Source organism: Chelonia mydas, chromosome 12 (genome assembly GCF_015237465.2).
Source record: "Chelonia mydas isolate rCheMyd1 chromosome 12, rCheMyd1.pri.v2, whole genome shotgun sequence".
Lineage (NCBI taxonomy): Eukaryota > Metazoa > Chordata > Testudines > Cheloniidae > Chelonia > Chelonia mydas.
Genome location: NC_051252.2, coordinates 24,404,633 through 24,424,997, shown reverse-complemented (window position 1 = coordinate 24,424,997; position 20,365 = coordinate 24,404,633). Strand labels below are relative to the sequence as shown.

The 20,365-nt window shown below is 40.2% G+C and overlaps 1 protein-coding gene across 2 annotated transcripts in view; it reads left to right on the top strand.

Annotated features, from left to right (window-relative positions):
• The first annotated feature begins 8,254 nt into the window (after positions 1-8,254).
• GARRE1 (granule associated Rac and RHOG effector 1) overlaps positions 8,255-20,365 on the top strand; it is a 112,302-nt gene continuing 100,191 nt past the window's right edge. The window contains exon 1 of one of the 2 annotated variants that reach the window (XM_037877771.1): positions 8,255-8,365. The gene's annotated coding sequence lies outside the window, so the exon portion shown is untranslated. The remainder of the gene's footprint in view (positions 8,366-20,365) is intronic. The other variant, XM_037877773.2, reaches the window with a different exon arrangement.

Here is a 20,365-nt window from a genome sequence, read left to right as displayed (position 1 = left end):
TATTCTGAAAATGTTCTCTTGCTAAAAAGGAAGGCGAATGGGTGTAGATTCCCTCTATACATGATAATCCCTTCTGCATGTTATTACTCCCTTTTTAGGATCCCTACCATTGTTCTGTTCTCTTTCTGCTGTAACTGCAAAGGTCCCTAAGATGCATACAATTGGTTGATAGTAGAATGTTTATTTAAATAATCTAAATGAGGGCCCATCTGGTATGTGTCTCTCTCTTATTCAAATTCCAAAAGAAACTGGATATATGGAAGTTCTGATAGTAGAAAAGAGCTGAATGAGTATATAATGGACTATTTATTATTTGTTATTCTTACTATCTTCATACATCTTTTGGTTGCTTTCACTACATGCAGCTAAAGAATCCTAGGTATGTGTATTTGTACTGCAATATCTGATAAGTTAGTGTAAAGTTCATAAAAATTGAGGGACAGGTACAGTCTGACCACACCTTTAAAATTCAGTAACCTGGGAGTAAAGTGCAGCAGCTATTTAACTATGGACAGCAAAAATAATAAACCATTCTTACCTCCAAACCTCTCATTTTAGGAGAATTTAATATGTGGTCAATTGCTACAACTCTAAAGGGAGATGCAAGACTATTCAATGAAGGAAGGTGAGGCAGGACTTCCGACTCATTGTTCCCCTGCTGGTAGACAGGCCAGGTATGTCTCACCAGGCATGATTCTCCTTTCACTTACAATGGTCATGCACCGGTGTAACTCCAGTGAGCTTGATTCATTGTGGCTGTATACCATTGGTAGTCATTTCAGCTCAGGAGTTGAGGGAGGAGATGTAGTGAAAACACTTAGAAACAGCCATTTCAGGAAAAAGCTTAGGTTGTGGTTTATGTTTCATTATTCTTGAGAGAATGTCTTCCTGTATGTTTGTGCAGTGTTTAGCACAATAGGTACCCAATCCAGACTAGAGCCTTTGGGCACTACTGTAATAAAAGAAATTTATATTAATAAAGGCAACTTCAGAAAGGAGGTGTGTATGAACGAAGTTGTGTCAACACTTTCCTGTACATCAAAGAATTGTGCAAGGCTTCAACTGTGCAACATCCACTGACATTAATGAAAGTTTTTCCAGCTAGAACTCGGCACAATTATTTTAACGATATCACATTCTCCATTTCTAAACTATCCTTTATTTGGCAGCTTTTCATAACAGAAAATATCCATTGTAGGCCAAAGGTGATAAAATTAACACTATGGCTGTTCAAGTCAAGTTGTTTTTGCTACAGTACCCTCACCAGAACCAACACAACGTAGCAGTTTTCAGTCCCCCATGCTGTAGTAACCATTGCACAGAAACTCTTTAAAGCAATCTTAGTGGTAGCATTACCAGACCATTTCCTTAATATTAAGTATCATTTCTTTAAAAAAAAAAAAAAAACACAAACATTTTCCTCAAGATTTACAGCTCATATATTAACATGTATCTTGAGTATAAATGATTAAAACTGCCTTATATGTCCAATCCAAGATGCATTCGGATTGGGGCCAAATCCTGTTAATCATATTCATGTGAATAGTCTCACTGGGATTAGTCATATGAGGAAATGGAGTAGGATTTGGCAGTTAGTGAAAACACATTTTGGAAACAAATCCAATAGGTAGTTTATACTAATGCTTGTTTAAACCTCTCTGTCAGCAGAATGAACTCTATGGTCTGTTCTACTCTTCCTTAAGTGGTGTTTTAGTACTAGTATTGTTTGAGACATGAATATTTAACATAATAGGAGGATAGGTGAGTTATTGAGAGTTAAGATTTGTTCCCACTCGGAACCTTATACGGGTGTGTTCTGCATTACTACACTCATATTTCTAAATACGGAAAACATCTTATATCTGTCTAACCTTCATTCACACATGGAGTGCATATCTGTTTTTATGGAAGCCTTCGACGGACCAGTCCTACAAGGTGCCATCCACTGCCAACTACAATTCAACTTTGTACCTCACAGGATTAGGTCCCAAATGTCTCCATATTTCCTCCATGTTTTGTACAACTCTAAGCCCATTGCTTGTACCTAACAAATTAATAATAAATGCATAATAATTTGTTAGTCATCAGGATAAATTATTAAAATACATGGACTTCTCCAATATTTCAACTACTTTGCGAACTGCTTTGCCAGCATCCTGGTTGCAAACTGCATTTTTGTGGTTTTGCAGGCTAATTCCTTTTCATTAAAGTTTTAATGAAAACAAGCAGAATGAGATCCCAGACGTCTGAATCATCAGGCATTCAAAACAATTATACATGTGCTTATTTCCTGAAATAAAAATATCAAATTCAGATTACTATTGTGTGCGTGCAGTTGGGGTAATTCCATGTCTGTACCCGGTCTGGCTGGTGGGGGCAGGGAGGGGAGGTTTAGTTTACTTCAGAGTCCAGTCCTCCAATTCAGCACCAGTACTTGGAGGCAGTTGTCTCAGGAAAACTTCTGACCAGATCTCTAATGATGTCTACTATTTAAAAACAAAACACTTTTTCTGCTTCATCTCTGGATTAAGGATGTTGACCTTAAAAATAACTGAAATTCTTCTGTGGTCTGTAAACAAAATGGATTGCAGGGAGTCATGCTTATATGTCATCCTTACTTGTTGGCCACCTTTTGAAAAGTTTATTTGCTGCCAGTCAAGTGAGAATTTTTGTTTTTAATAATATTGATGACATCAGGTCCAGATATGAGAAAAAGCAGTGTGGGGAGTCTCAGTACATTAGATGGCAGGACATTTGGCAGATCCAGTTCTCACTGAAGGCAATGGAAAGGCTCCCATTTACTTCAATGAGAATTTGATTGGACCTCACGGAAGTGAGAGAGATTTGTAATTATTTATTTTTACTATGGTGAGTATTTTAAGGTGACTTTTTCAACTATAACCTGATTCTCATTTTTGTTTGTAGCCATGTAGCTGGTCATACGCATTCTTCCCAAAGTCTGACTGGCTGAGCAGAGGCAGGGGGAGAATTTAGCAAAGTGGCAGGCTGTGGGGGACAAATAATTAATTTCTTGTCATTTGGTGGTGTTTATAAAGGAACTGGGCAGGAGGCCAGTGCTCATTTGAGCCTCAGATTGGACACAATGGTCAGTCTGTGCAGTTAAGTGCGGGTCAGCAGCTTTTTGTCAGACAGAAAATAACTAGATTTCACATGTATGAAATGGGATTTTGATTGTGCAGGGCTCCAGGACAACAGGATTATTCCTACCCTGACAACTGGAATGAATGATTTGTGACATTTATTTTTAGAAGCCTTATTAGACTATGTGTATCCCAGTGTTGTCAAATATCCACAGACGGCAAGAGCAGTCAGGCTACAATCCAGTAGAGGAATGTGGCCTCACAAAATTATAATGAATTGTACAAAATGCACAGTATATCCATTTCTAAAACTACCTTTTCACTACAGTTCGGCCTCCAGTGCAAATATACAGTTCAAGTATCAATACTATACAGCTGCTGTTCATGTACTTCAATATATTATAACAACAGGATTTATGTACATTTGACTTATAATCAAGGCTGGATTTAGGGGCAGGGGACCCAGGTGTCTGCCTGGGTGCTGGGCTTGGCGGGTGCTGGGCTTGGAGTCATGGGCCGTTTGTGACTCCTCTATTGGGGGAGGCTGCGTGCGCCTCGACCATGGCCCCTCCCCAAGGCCTGTTTCTGCTCAACCTCCTCCCCCCAAACCTCCGCCCACACTCTACCCATGGTCCCTCTTGGCCCCCTCCTAGGGTTGTCAACTTTCTAATCACACAAAACTAAACACCCCCGCCCCTCTCCAAGGCCGCGCCTCCTGCTTGCTTCAACCCACCTCACACCATCGCTTGCTCTTCCCCACCCTCACTCACTTTCACTGGGCTGGGGTGCAGGCTCTGAGGTGGGGCCGGGGATGAAGGGTTTGGGATGCAGTAGGGGGCTTCGGGCTAGGGCCAAGGAGTTTGGCATGCGGGAGAGGATGTGGGCTCTGGGATGGGGCCAGAGATGAGGGGTTTGGGGTGCGGGAGAAGACTCCAGCCTGGGGCAGGGACTTGAGATGGGGGAGCAGTGCTCCGGCTGGGGGTGGGGCAAATTTATCATCTTATATGACAGAGATAAATCATGCATGCATATCATGAATCAAAGTCGTGAAATGGGCTACAAATTCAATAAAAAACAAGGTATTCAAAAGTTTAACAAATGGGGTGGGGGAGGCGCCAAACACACTCTTCACTTGGGGCGCCATTTGGTCTAGGGCTAGCCCTGCTTACAATAATAGGCACCCTCAAAGGGGAAATCAATGTTGATTCTACAGAATATTACTGATCTCCACTGTTTTCCAAAATTATCCTGAATTTCTCATACTTCCTTTTCCTACACATAACACCCCTGTCAGATAAAAAAAAAATCCCTAGTAAATTAGCTTTTTCCTTTACTGCATAAGACAACCTATTCTTTAGGAGTTTTATTACCAGCATTCATCCTCCTAATCTTATCCTAGACCTTGTTGATAGGAATATCCTTATTATTAACCTTACCACAGTAAGAGTGTGCCAATTCTGCCCTTTCTCGGAGGTGATGATTTCTTCCTTTTACAACCTATGAGATCAGAAGCACTCATAGTACATTTAAGATATTAAAAGCTGGCTTCCTCTCGCTAAACAGCATTGTTACATTCTTTGTTCCACCAGTGCACAGATTTCCTTCCCTTCCTATTCAATGGAGCTTTTGGAAAGTACTTCTCAGATATATTAATACACAACAGGAAACACAACAATTAATACACATAGGAAATGAATAGATGTAATTAAACACAGCCATTGTATACAGATTTCATCTTTCTAATCAATAGCTGATCTTATTACCACCATCCCAAAATTAAGAAAAAGTAAACATTACACTGGTAATTTACAAAACATGAATAAGGATATTCAGTTACACATATAGGGAAATTATTGAACTGGAACTTGCAAGTCAAACTAGAACTGTCAAAACAAATGTCTATATACATGGCCAGCACATTATGTATATTCTCCTTAGTTACACAAGTATATTACACTTTATTATACATTAGGTAGTATGGACTTTAGTCAGACTGAACTGAACCAAATTAGCATAATCCAATATATACTGATCACATCTAAAAAGGTGTTAATGGTTTTGTTGTTGTTGTTCCATTAATGTAATTGGGTTCACAGATTTTGGCTCCAGAGCCAGAATTTTACTATCAACCTCCTGGACTTTGACACTTTTCATTTATAACCTTCAACAATTCTAAAATTCAGATGTCTCACCTTTAGATACAGACACACATGTTGAAATTATTAGCTTTGTAAGAGTTGCATAGGGATATGTAAGGATATATTGGAAAGCAAAATCAACATGATCATTTTAGGCCTTGATTCTGCCATATTTACCAATGTTAGTTAGCACTTTTTTCTGTTTTATAGGACCACTGACTTCAATAGGATTATTTGTGTACCAAGATATCAGTCAGCGTGAATAAATAGGGCATAACCAGGCCCAGTGTGATCATTAAGCATAACTTTACATATGACTAGTCCTATTGAAGTTCTAAAGTACTGGAAGGATCAAGATCTAAATCATCTTAACATACAAGAAGCAAAAAAGCAGAGGCAAAAAACCCCAGAAACGTTATCTGTTACTCAATCCTGTAAAGTTATACCAAACTTCATAGCAATATATCCAATGAGTTATATACCAACACATTTTTTTATTTTTCATCCAGTATTGCTTGTTCTTGTCAGTAAGGGGCCCTTCTTTCTACCCCTTCTTTCTCACTCTTGTATTTTTAATATTTTATTACAGCAGGGCTTAAAAAAATTTACCTGACACCTACTATTCAAAGGACAAAGCCAACTAGTCAGGGTGAAAAACAACACTGCCATGCCCCCTAAACCCACAACCCCATGCAATATAAAGGAATACAAGTCTTTGTATTCTCAACAGTAAGACTGTCAATCACCTCTGTATTTAATACATTCTGAAAATGTATTTGATGCCCTCGCTCCATGGCTTTACAATAGCTTCTATCCCTTTCTGGTTTCACTCCACTTTTTCTTTCTAACATGGGTATTGTGTATCTTTTCCTGCATTGCTTCAAATATCTTTTCCTTCTTCTCATTCTCACTCTATTTAGTCCTCTTTCTTTTCTTCTATTGTGTTCTCTATCTTCTTCTTCATAGTGTCGGTCTCTCCTTCCTTCCCAACACAAAAATCTCTCAAACCCCAGCTTCTCTTTTCTAACTCACTCCTCAATCTCCCCCTCTCTCTACCAATCCGTACCCACCTTTTGGTTTAAACAAAGTAGCAGCCTCACTGTTCCACCCCTCCAGTAGAAGGAACAATGTCACAAGGGCCATTGTGCTTCCTAACTGCCCACCCTGGTGAAGTAGCCAGCTGTGCTCCAGCCATCTCTTCCCTGGTTGCATCTGGTCCTCTTGCCATTGCCATAGAACTTGAAAATTTCCCCAGAGACCTACTAGTTGGAAGACTAAATTTACTAGCAAGAGGCAGATATGGAACATGTGAAAAGGGCACAGCAAGGTCTAAGGGCAACATGCTCATTAGAAGCCCAGTCCTTCAGCCTCCATCAATTGTTGAGAAGCCAATGGCTCCAGGGATTTCTGCCAGGCTTCCCATGGGTTCTGATTAGCAGCAGAAACTGATGTAAATTCTTGTTAATTTCATTCTGTTACTATCTTCTCCAAAACATTTATTTGAGGGTTTGTTCTGAGCTAATGAAAGCCCATCAGACTTTTAGGCCCTTTCATCAAAGCATTTGGCTCTCCCTAGGCTAACAGTTCTTAAACTACTCTACTAGGACTACATACGTGCTACTTTTTAATCCAACCTCCACCTGCCTATTCTGTGACTACATTACACTTCTGTTCACTTTTCAAATTAATACCTCATATCATTTAAAAAAATTAAAAGAAATACACATTACTCCTCCTCCTTCATTAAGCCTACTTTCCCTCACAGAGGAGTATTCCTGGATTTGAAAATTCATTACTATCTGCAACCAAGTTTCCTGTACAGACTTGAAATTTACATCAATATTCAAATTGTGTGTTAATAAATTTGTTTAAACTCCTGCCCTGAAGACACCACACTTCAAACATTTCCTGAAGAGTGCATAAAACCACTAGTAAATACATCATGAGTGGTTTCAGAGTAACAGCCGTGTTAGTCTGTATTTGCAAAAAGAAAAGGAGTACTTGTGGCACCTTAGAGACTAACCAATTTATTTGAGCATAAGCTTTCGTGAGCTACAGCTCACTTCATCGGATGTAATGATGAAGCATCCGATGAAGTGAGCTGTAGCTCACAAAAGCTTATGCTCAAATAAATTGGTTAGTCTCTAAGGTGCCACAAGTACTCCTTTTCTTTTTTACATCATGAGTGACTGGTGAGAAAGCACATTGCAGCTATGCTGCACTGAAAGTTCTCTAATTCCAGTCTAATGTCATTTAACAATGACGTTGAATTTTATCATGTTCTTTTAGTCAGGCTTTAAAAACAATTGTGGACAGGAATAGTTAAAAACCTCCATCATAAAAAAATAATAATTGCTGCACTACAGAAGGAAACGCATCCAACTTAATAATTACATATCAAAGCAGCAAATCTCATTAGTGGATTATGCAGCTACAACATATTCACTAATTTCTTTCCCTCCTCCCCTACTATATCGAGTTTTAACAACCTGAACTTCCCAGCATCACAACTCACACCCCTCCCCACATCACCTGTTTCTCTTAAATTGCCTTTGAAGTTCATTTCTCGAATTCATTCTTCTCCTGGCACATCACTGCAGCATCCATCCTGTCCTCTGGACACTTGAGTGCACTACTCTAAGGCCTGGACGCTTCAGGGGGCTCTGCATGGGGTGCTTACCTGGGTGCACTCTCTGGCCAGCCTGTTCCCATAGTGCCCTCTCCTGAGGAGATGGAAAGAGCTAGGGAGAGGCAGGGGAGAGAGAAAGAGGGGGAAGAGGTGGCGGAAAGGAGAAAGGTTGGGGGACAGATAGGAGAGGAGAGATGAAGCCGGATTCCCGCTCCCCAGCCTCTCTGCTTTCCCCTCTCCGCCCCATCCCGGCTCCTCATTCTTCCTCTCCTCCCATTAGCCCCATCTCCGCTCTCTGCCCGCTTGCTCCTTCCCCACCTCCCCGGCCCGCCTTCCTCTTCCCCTCCCCACCCCTGTCACTCCCCGGCTCCTCCCCGCCCCGCTCTGCCTGGTCCCTCCCCCCAGCGCCCGGCTGAGGAGCCGCCGTTTCCGGAGTACACAGAGCGGGGCTGCTGGCCGTGCTGTGCCGTGAGGGGGTGACTGGCCGTGGCAGGCAGGTGAGCGAGCGGTACGCCCGTCCCCCCTCGCCCGGGCCTGGCCTGGCCCGGCCCGGCCCACGGGCTTAGCTGTCTGCTCCCCCCTCCAGCAGCGGCGGCGGCGGCTCCCGGGGGAGGCAGCAGCCCCGCGGCTCGGCAGGCGGGGGCCCTGGTGGGGCGGGGACCGGGGGGTGGCAGGGGCAGCATTAATACCCCTCCCCCCCGGCCATGAGGGGAGAGCCCCTTAGGGGGGAGTAATCGCCCGGGGGCTGGCGGGGAGCCCCCTGGCTGGGAAGGGGCGCCCATGCGGGGGCTGAGAGGAGCCTCTCTGGAGGGGCCGGGAGGGTTAGGGGAAGCCCCTCGGGAGGTAGCGTCGGGCAGTGGAAGCCCCCAGGGAGAGGCTGGAACGCCCCGGGGCCCCTGCGGGTTGAGCCCCGCCGTCAGAGGGTGGCCCCCGTGCAGGTGCAGGGAGGGAAGAGGGGGGACTGTGGAGCAGCGAAGGGGTTGGGGTGCTATATACATCTCCCCCCCCGACCTGCGTGTGAGAGTTTCGGGTGAAACCGGCAGAGACTGCGCCTGCGGGAATTCCAGGGCACCTTCCTGCTAAATAGTGACCCGGCCCTGAAATACTCTCTGTGAGAGAGTGAGTGAATGTGAGAGCTGCCGCTGCCAGGCTCTAGAGAGGCCTTCTCTAATCTCACTCACTGGAGTCAGCCTCCCCGAGAGAGGGGAAAACATGAGACAGACCCAGAACAATGTAGGCAGAGGGACTCTTAGCTCATGCAGGCACCAGCCATGTATGGTTTTATAAACCCTTTATCTCGAGCCTTGTACACGTAAAAAGGAGTGAAATTGTGACCACTCTGCTGACTGCAGTTTTAGTCTGTGTCTTACGTTATATTATTTTGTATGGTATTAGCTGGTGCTGTTATGAGACTGTGTGACTGCTGCTGTCTTTAATCACAGAAAGGAGCTATGTCTCTTTTGAGCAGTAGAATTATAAATACATGAATAACTCATTATGTGTAGCTAAAGCTTTTCTGAAGTACCTATAACACTAATATCTCAGTACTGACTGTCATTGTAGCTTGCTAAACTTATAACAGCTCGCATGAGTTTTATTCATGATTTAAGATTTTTGATCTAGTGTGTTAATGGTGCCTTTTCAGTTTACCTCACTCAGATTCTGTCAGCTTGAGAAAGTCCTGCTCTGTGGTAGTTATATACTTTGAATGAAAAATTGATAATATATCCAGATATAAATGTAACATATAGTTGTTGGTTTAGATGTTGATACTCTTTCACAACCTAGTCACAAGTATGAACCAGCCCTTATTTTATTAGTAGTAGTAATTTTATTTATTTTTTCTAGAGGAACTTTGCAGCTGTAGATGTTTGGATATTCTGGTCAAGGGTGTAGTATAAATGAATGGTCGACAGTTAAGGAACATGCTTTCCTGTGTATTTTCCGGTACTTCTGGTAAGGCCAGAAATACTGAGACATGAACCTTTCCTGTTGATATTTTGTTATTTCTGATTCAGAACTAGGAAGTGCACAGGCATGAGGAAATTAGAAATAATGTATACCGGGTTAGCCAGAAGCTTTATTTGAGGTTCAGAAGTTTCGGTCAATTGTTAAGTAATCCCAATTAATGCCAAAATAACTGGTATAAGCTGTATTTTTAAAAAAATCTAAATTTACACGCTGAAACCATTTGTTTGCTCACTGCACCCTTCCTCAATGCCTTATGCCAATGGTTCTCAACCAGGGATACATGTATCTTTGGGGGTACACAAAGGTCTTACATCAACTCATCTAGATATTTGCCTAATTTTACAACAAGCTATATAAAAAGCACTAGTGAAGTCAGTACAAACTAAAATTTCATACAGACAATGTCTTGTTTATACTGCCCTATATACTATACACTGAGATGGAAGTACGATATTTATATTAAAAAGAAAAGGAGTACTTGTGGCACCTTAGAGACTAACCAATTTATTTGAGCATAAGCTTTCATGCTGTAGCTCACGAAAGCTTATGCTCAAATAAATTGTTTAGTCTCTAAGGTGCCACAAGTACTCCTTTTCTTTTTGCAAATACAGAGTAACACAGCTGCTACTCTGAAACCAATATTTATATTCCAATTGATTTATTTTATAATTATATGGTAAAAATGAGAAAGTAAGCAATTTTTCAGTAATAGTGTGCTGTGATACCTCTTGTATTTTTATGTCTGATTTTGTAAGCAAGCAGTTTTTAAATGAGATGAAACTTGGGGATACGCAAGACAAATCAGACTCCTAGAAAGGGTACAGTTGTCTGGAAAGGTTGAGAGCCACTGCCTTATGCCATATTCTTCTAATTTTCCTTATCCTTTTCTCTTCTGGTGTCACTACACTCCAGCCCTCTTTTCTTTCACTTTTCCCTCAACGTCCATCATTCTTAAACACCTTTTCTTCCTTCCCACTCAATGCATCTCTATAATCATCAATCTTCCTCTTTTGCAAAACTAAGGGAAACACATTTTCCTGTCCTGTAAGGTAGATGCATGTGTACACTTCCCTTTACGGGTTGTAGTGATTGCATCTTTCTGTAGTGTCTCTTGTCTCTGATAATATATGATGTCCATGGAAAAAATATGATCACTGTAGTTGCTCATGTGGGGAAATTGCCACCCTAAAGCAATGTGGCAGAAGACTTGAAAGTACATTTTTCATGGTGGTTCTTGGTGCAGTGGGGGGGGGGGGGGGTATAATCATGGCACCCAGAATACAGTTAGTGACAGCAGATTAAGGGATGATAGTGTGCTTTCCTGTTCCTAAGACCTACGCCTCATCATTACTGATACTATCTCACATATATAAAGCTCCTTTTATTCCAAAGGGTCTCTAAGTACTTAACACACTATACGCTCAGATAAATGAATGCACCACTGAAATGCAGATCTCAGATGAAATGTGGAACTCTTTAACAGTGCACAACAATACTACATGACAGTTTAGAACAGGAAGTGGAGAGTATCTTCTTATTATAACTGCAGGGGTAATTGTAGGTAAGTAGAATGTTATTACTAGAGTTGGAAGTTAGCCAGGACCCTACCCCAGCTTTTATAAAGAGTGCCAGGAGACCATTAATAACTACACAGGGGGTCAGGACTTTGGTTTTATGTCTCATCTGAAAGATGACTTTTACAGCAGCATGTATAACTTCATTACAAAACAACATGCTGGGGCTGGTTCAGAGAGCAACTGACCTTATTAGACTTTACAAAATCTAGCTTGTGATAACATCAGATCTTACAGAACAAGATGGTATGTCTAGACTGCAGACAGTGCTGTTTAAACTCAAAAACTCTGCTTAGTATGATAACTTTATAGCCATTGTACAATTTGCCAGATGGAGGTGTTCTCCAGGTTCACAAGAAGTTACCAATTGCCTTGTTTTATTGGTCCTTTGTTTTTTAATCTTCTGTTGTTTGTATACTTTCGGATAATTTCATGATTGGATGAGTATAGAAATGCATTTTAGTAGGCTTATGTTATAAGAGGCTCTTTACCAATTGCCCTATTTTTCTAAAGGGACTAGTGGAAAAAATATGTGCACAATGCTTCTGTCCACAAATGCCAAATTGATGTTTGAATCACTGTTGAGAGGTGCTAGAGTCTCTCTTTCTGGAGAGTTCTTTTTGACCACCCGCTCAGACTTTGCCAAAACTGAACCAATCCATCTGAAACTTCCACATGCAACTTATCAGACTTGAATTTTTCTGTGAAATTTGAAGCAAATTGGACAAGGTGTCTTGGTGTTTAAAAATGAGGTATTTTCACTTCTTGGGAACATTTTCAAACAGTGTTTTTTATTGTCATATGTAAGAAATGGCTTGTCTTAGATATCAGTTTTGTTTTATTCTTTTATCTTCAATAAGAACTGATGCTTTGAGAAGTCTAAGAAAATTTGCAGTGAATATCCTGTTAAGTGCAGTTGTTTCAAGGTTATAAAACCTTGCACAATGCAAGTTGTGGGCTTCCAAAGTCCTGGATTGGAACAGCCTTAAGATAGGAAAAGGGGAGAGGAGGAGGAGGAGAATGAGAACGGAAACAGGAGATACCTAGGGAGTGGGTGTTCAAAAGTGAAAGAATGGAAGGAGAAGGCCATAAAGAGGCACATGGGCTAATGTGTGTATTGCTGAAGAACTGCTAAAATCTATATATAGGAATAAAAAATTAGTATCTGTGTATATGGGGTGGGAGGAACAGGCCTAGTGTAGGACTTCTAACACTCTAAACAAGATGTGTTATGCAGTAGGAAAGAGATTTTCAAACTGTGGTACACAGGCTGCAATCAGGTGACACATGGGATGGCTATCATAAGCATCTATTAAACTGCACTGATTAAAACAACAAAGATGGTGTAGTCAGTATGTTTGAGTTTTAAATTCTATTCTCTACAGGTTTGTATGCTGCGCTCATGACTATATTATCTGATTGCATTAAGTGATGTGACTAACATCTGTCACATGTTTTTAATCCCTCATCCTCTCCCCAAAGGGAAAAGTGTGTGCGTTGTCTTGTTTTGGTAGGATGTTCTTTGTTTGGGTTTTTGTTTTTTAAATCAGACTTTTAAAAATATTGGATTTAAAATATTGGTCATTATCAGGGTGGGATGGAATCTCGTAGCTAATATGAGATGATAGCTCACAGATCCTGCTATATGAGAGCTTAATATCGGTGAGGAATCCCGTAGTACATCTAATTACAGACTGAATGGAGCAGTTGTGGATGTGTACCTTCAGCTAAATGAGAGGTGAGGAATACGGGGGCTTATGTTTGGAGAAGGAGAAATAAAAAATCTGCCCTTGCTAAGGGAAGTCCACAAAAGGGAACATAGCATTTGCGGAAAATATCTTTTTGCCTAATATTGTATTTATTTAAAAATGTTTTGAATAGTTCTTTGTATCCATTGGGTGGTCTTAAAATGTTTACTTTCACCTTTTTCATGTAAGCTCAGGGTATGCCCATTCATACTAATAATACTTTACATAATAGCAAAAATGTACAAGGACACTTTTTAAGATGACTCATTGGAAAGATGTGCTAAAATGTCCTCTTAAATTGTAACCTTTTCTTGTCTTTCTAATTACTTTTTAAAACTAAATCCCTCTGAAATTAGTGGTAAGTATTTTAGTGTTAGCTAAATCTTAGCAAAATTTTTATTGTCTTGGAATATGGACATAATCCTCCCCGGCATCTTTTGTTTCTTGTTTTTTCACTTGCTTGTTGGATTTTTCTGGTGGTTTTTGGATAAGTATAACTGTCATTCCCTAAGTTTTCCCCCTTTCCGTTGGTCACTTTTCACTGTGCTATTTGTGTGATTCTAATCTTCTTCCATTTTTGTGAACACATCTGGAGAATACAGATTACATGGAGAATTCAGATAATTGAGGACAAAAACAGGCTACCTTTGAATTTTTTTTCAGGTCTTGGATATGTTGTTCTTTTCTGATGATAGAGTGGAGTTTTTTAACTAAAACTTGTTTCACACATTAGCTTTTTTTTTTTTTTTTTTTGGTAGTAGAATGTTGATCGAACTTCCAATTCCAGCACTGCAGTAATTACTTTTGCTTTGTAAATAAGGAGTGTGCTCAATGCCCACAACGGAGTGATACAGTGTGATTAGAGAACATTCCCTGGGGGTTGGTTGAATCTTACATATTTTGGTATAATGTGGAAATAGAAGAGCAGAATCCTGCTTTTGTTTAAATATTTTCCAAACATGTCATAGGGGAAGCTTGTCTTTCTCTTATCAAAATGATGTGCAGCTTTAATGTTCTGTTCTAACATGCTAAGTTTCAGGATGGACTTTTTAAAGGGAGTAATGGAATATTAAAGTTTTCAATCTGATGGGCCAAAAGGTAGGAGGAGGATAAAAAGATCCAATTGTGACCTTTTTTCTTTTCAGTGAGGACCTCGCTACTATGATTCATGCTACAGTTACTTTAGAACTAAATTATTCCAATGCACTGCATCTTGAATCTATTCTGAAACCAAAGCTGGCAGACAATGTGGTTCATGCTTGTTAAGTGGGGTATCTCACTGTGAGCATATTACACTGGTGCTGCCTGTGGTTTCTGGATGGTATCAAGCATTTCCCAAGACTTACTGGGATGAAGGCAAATTCCTCTGAAGCAGGCCCAGACCTGCAGTGTGTAAGATCAGATCAATGGCTCTGGAATTTTTCTTCTTGAGTTAGGCAAGCTTCTGCTCCATCAATACAGATTGTAGATCCTGCAGATGTGGTCTCAGAAAAGATATAGGCAGAGAGTAAAAAGGCATGGAAGTATCCTCAGAGAGAAATAAGGCAAAACCCCTCTGTGTCCAGACCATATGTTCCTTGAAAACCTGTGGCTGAATCTCTGAGGTCTCTAATCCCCCTCATCTTCATGGTCCAAGAAGATGACTGAGTGTTTCATGGCTTCAGGATAAATTGTCTACTACCTATGATCAAAAATATATTGGTTGGTATTTATGATGAACCATTTGGACAAGCAGCAACTTTTGCTACTTTTTAAGTAGCCATAAGCTTATGTGAGCCTTTTTGTTGCTTCTTTATAAGAAGTGGACCTTTGCAAACAGACAACATAGGCAAGTTCCTTAACGTGGTGCTGAAAGATTAATTTATCACTTTAAAAATATTGTGTGTCCCTTTAGGCAAAGATAACCCCCCCCCGCTTATTTAATACAGTCACAGCAGTCCTTTCCCCAATTCTCATTGTTAACTGATATGTAAGTCCTGCACACTATAGAGGTTGGTGTTATGCTGATTCTGTAAAAATCAATTTCTTTTTCAAGGAAGGAAATATTGTTATTACACTTAGTGTAAAAACCTAGATTATTTTCATGTAAACAAGTACTTGTTGACTTTTAAAAAATTTTTGGCGTAAAACCTCAGAACGTGTACAATTCTCTGCTACCTTAATTCAGTTCCTTGTAGACAACTAAAATCATCCTTATGAGTTATTCAGTTTTAGTCCTGTTTATTTAAACATTCCAGTCATTTCCAGGAGAACAGATTGTAATGTCAAATTCAGCATTTTGACCTCATTTCAGGCCCAAAGTGGGGAATGACGGTAAAGAAAGAGTCAGTTGTTTAAAAACAAAACAAAACATTTGTTATTAGCAATTAGCAATTAATTAGCAAACTTGGTACAAAATTATGAAACATAATTTAAAAGTTCAAGTAGATTTGAATTTAGCATGTATCAATTTAGAAGCTCTTGCATGCTTGTTCTTCTAATTCATATTATCAATACTAAGTACTGAAGAATGTTTTTTTTTTTTTCATATTTAATCTTCAGGGTGAAATAGCAATTTAGGAGTTTGGGGGCAGGAAATAATCTAGTGTGGTAATCTTTGGTCATAAACAGACATTATTTTTGTCCTTGTGGAAAGGTAGTACATTTGACCCTGTGCTATTTTAAAATTATTCTATTGCTTGGTTTGTGGTTAAAAAGATTTAGGTCTGGTTAAGTGAAATCTATTGCTTTGCAGATGTTGCTGGATGTGAAATCTGTTTAAAACCACTAATGATACACATTTGTTTTTGTATAGGAATGTCACATTTTTGTGGTGACAGATAGATATGATAGAGTAAATCTGTAGTCAACACACAAGATTTAGTGAGATGTTTTGGGGAAAAGACAGTGTATTTTTTCCTTTGAAGAATTTTTTTCCAATTCATTTTCTGGGTTGGTTTATATTTTTATGATGATTGATTAAGCTATGCATGTAGTCAGTTAGATAAATTTTACTAGAATGTGATTCACCTTATAATTACGTATCCTCTGCACATCTCTTAGAGAGGTACCAGAGGCTTTCTTTACTCCACCCTCTTATCTCTCCATATCACAGTGACCATATTTTCAGCTGAGTGCTGGATGGGTTCCCTTCAGATTATAAGGGTGGTTGTTTGAACAACATGAGGTGCTTCTGCTACCCCAGGAGTGCGTATTCTGAGCTCCTTCTGGCCTGATGTCAAAAGACTAGGGCTAGAAATCTCTTGGTGACTTCAGGTCAACTCTGAATGCCCTTCTGGAAGGTATTTTTTTAGTCAAACATAAGTTACTTGGATCAATACACGGATAACTGTGTGAAATTTAATGGACTGCAACATACAGGTCCCTTCCGGCTTTGAAATCTATTAATTGGTTAAACAGAATTTGGATCTTGGAAATGGCAGTGCAGAAGTCAATTCCTTGGGGAGTGTGTCAGTCCTAGATCTTGATTTTTATGGCAAGTTAATCCATTTTCAGATACTTTAAATGAAAAGAAAAGGAGTACTTGTGGCACCTTACAGAGCTGTAGCTCACGAAAGCTTATGCTCAAATAAATTTGTTAGTCTCTAAGGTGCCACAAGTACTCCTTTTCTTTTTGCAAATACAGACTAACATGGCTTTTACTCTGAAACTTTAAATAAAGTTATTCTAGTCCATTTCTGTGTATACATCTTTAAATTAGCATGTGGCAGTGCTGATTCATTTGATTGTTTAAGTACAATACAAAGGTGTGAAATCTTGCCAGTTTTAAGTTTCTTTTGTTGGTGACTTTGGTCACCACTTCAGCCTTTGGTATGGAAAAATGTGGAGTTCTCCATATAGTCCCCTCTGCCCACTCTCCTACTCATTGTTTTTGGTTTAGAGTAGTGAGTTCTTATTTTGTGGGCAACTTGATGGCAGAGAGATCCTCTCATGGATCTGCCTTCCCTTATGTTTTGAAATTTCTAATCTGTGTCTCACCAAAAAGCTCTTAATGAACTACAAGTTTGAGAACCACGGATATAGAGAGGGCCAATCTGTATGATGCTGGTATGACTAGGAGCCGATGTTGCCACAGTTGTTTCATGTCAAAAGCCAAACTTTTTTTGTGTGTATGGGGGGGAAGTTGTATACTAATTGATTATGTTTTTTAGTCTAGATTGCAACCATCCACTAGCTGCTGCTCTCTTTACTGTTGCATTTTTTGTTTCCACTGACATTGTGCTTGCCAGTTTCTTAAAAACAAACTTTCTTTGTAAAAGCTGTTGCAGTTACAAATGCAATACTAATAAAAGGCAATACACGTGACTTATGGGGATTTGGAAAACATACATTTTTTCCAAGACATTGGTGTAAAATTACAAAGAAGAAGATACTACATAGATAGAAATAATTAAATACAGTATTTAAATTTTAATATTTTAAAACATAACTGTCAACAGGAAGTAGTAAATCCATATTCTGTTTTGAAGTGCTTCAGCAGACACAGGGCATTTGTTTTTCAATAGTTTCTTTTCTCTTTGGAAAGTAAATGTGTCTTGTCCACCTGGTTGCCTCCTCTTACTTTGTTTTGAAGTGAGAGAATTGAGTGTCTGCTATACTGGTCTCCTTTTGTTGTCCCTATTAACTTACGTGATAAACATGAGAAAATACAAGTAGTTATGGTACGGTGCAGAGTGATGCTTTGTGTACACCTGAAAGTTGAACAGAGTTCACTATACTAATATAGTTAAAGGAATACAACCCTCACTAGCATAGAGGCAATATACTATGTGTATCCCTAATACGAAGAGGAATAAGCTATATAAGTATAGGGCACTTTTATGGCAGTATAATTGCATCTACACTAGCTAGGGGTTTATGGATTGTGACGTTACCCACGGTACAAGATGGACTATTGAACCACAGTGTCCCCTTAATTCTTCAGCCTGGGATACCTTTTACAATTCTTTGTTAGTAAACAACAAACCCCTCCAGGCTCTGTTCATTCACAGCCATTAGCATGCAAAGGCATATCCAGCAAAATTACATGAATGCTCTCCCAGCCACTAAGGGTGACGCTCAGAAATTCTTAGCCCAGCCTCGCACTCCAGAAATGTGCATCTTGCACTCTCCAGCACACTACTGAACAGAGCACGCTCATTAAATAGTTTCATTTTTATCAAAGAAAATGATTGTCACAGCCCTTGTTAATCTGAGTAGCGATTCGCCAGACACTTCAGCGAAAACACACTGGTTTAGATGAAACATTAAAACAAGTTTATTAACTAGAGAAAGATAGATTTTAAGTGAAAAGGCATAAAAGTTAGAATTGGTTCCAAAAGAAATAAAAGATACTTTACCAAGCTAAATAAGATTTGAAAGCAAAAAATGGTTTCTCACCCAAAAGCTCACAGCAGTTAATACTAACTAGAAAGCCTTCCAGTTAGGACCTTCCCCCCCACAGTTCAGTGATGGTTCTTTGTTTTTCAAATGCTCTTGCTGCCATGTGTAGAGAAGGGGGAAAAGGGGTAAATGGGGAAGCCATGGTCTCTTATTTGATACCCTCCTCCTCTCCTTGAGGAATACCCTCCCCCTCTCTGATGGGGTGCAGACAATCAGTCTATGGCGTACGTGAGATTCGAAGCATCTTTCAGGTGAATTGTAAATTTCTTGTTCATATCTTCTGTGTACGTGATGTTTGGGATGTCTCGGGGATGACATGCAAATCTTTTGTTTATAGTCCCCCCCTGATGTTTTATAACACTTGTGGTCAGTTCTTTCTTGAAACTGTGGAGCTAGGCCATCTGCATTCCCCAGAATTAAGTGTCAGTAGCAAACGTATAGCAAAATCTCATAACTCCATATACAATGTTGACGCACACATTTTAACATGACAATAATGTTAATCAGATAATGACTTTTCAAATGATCCCTCACAAGGCATACTTTGTACAACATATATATCATAACCATATAAAAGTGGTGAATAAGGGATACAGGGTATTACTTGGGGTACATTGTGTCATACCAGTATAACTAAATCACATCCTGATTTGTAGTTATACTGGTAGAACTTGCAAATGGAGAACCAGGCCTAAGTATTCTGCTGAGGGATGTGTGTGAAAGTATTTGTTAAAGTACTGCATAAAATTGCATGAGGCGGCTGGTGGTGCATTCTAGCATACTTGGCACACCATAATTCTTATTCCTAGTGTTTAGTTTTACCTTGAAATTTCTTTCATGGAGCAAGCTCTAGCACATTATTGGTTTGAGACAAGCAGAGGAGTGGCTTGACAGAAATTGTAATTTATTTGCACTGCATGGTATCTTGGGCAGATAACAAACCTGTTGAATGCATGAGACATTACTAGGCCTGAAATAGTCCACATCTGATGACCTTCAGGGCTTGTTGCAAGACTCATCTTATTTTCTCAAGCTGTTGAAAATGATGGGGAAATGTAATTGTAGGAGGGGGGAATTGTCTGATGGGGGCGGGGAAAGGAATTTATGATGGGTTAACTTAAAAATACATGTGTAGCAAGTTCATTATGTCAAGGACACCTAGAGTATAGATGGATGCCAATTTTAGCAATTCTGTAAATAGAAATGCTATTATTTCAGAGACTACCTTCTTACGTAAGAACTGCCCTCCTTATATTTAATATTCAGACATTGGTGCCTTGTAGTTTGTTGCATGGGAAGACTAGTTCTTTGTTTTTTAATTATGAAAAGCAGTTTTTTCTCAAACTGATCTCAGCCAGTTCTTCCAGATGGATTGCGTTGCCTCAGTGTTCACGGGAGGCAGACTAGAATGGTCGGTTGGAAGCTGTAGTGGTGCAGGACTCACCCCTGTGGCGCTTCCTGCTGGTCATCCAGGGAATTAGCGTTCCAACCTCGAGTGCCCTCTGCCAGCTGGTATCCCACTGCCACTGGTCCCGAGTCCCTCCTGGACCACGGTGTACCCCTTTCACGCTGGGGTGCTGCCACCAGCAGTACCCCACACGGATCTGGGTCTCCCCTCCCCAGGGAACCCCCAACCCTCTACTCCCACCTCACCTCTGTCTATGGCCACTGCCAGTCATCAACTAGCCCCCGTTCCCTGGGGCCAACTGAAGTGTAAGCGCCACTCATCATAGGCAAGGGCGCTTTGGACCTGCTGCCTCTGCCTACCCCTTGGGCTGCCCTCTGCAACCCCAGTACCTATTTGGCCTTACACTATACCTGC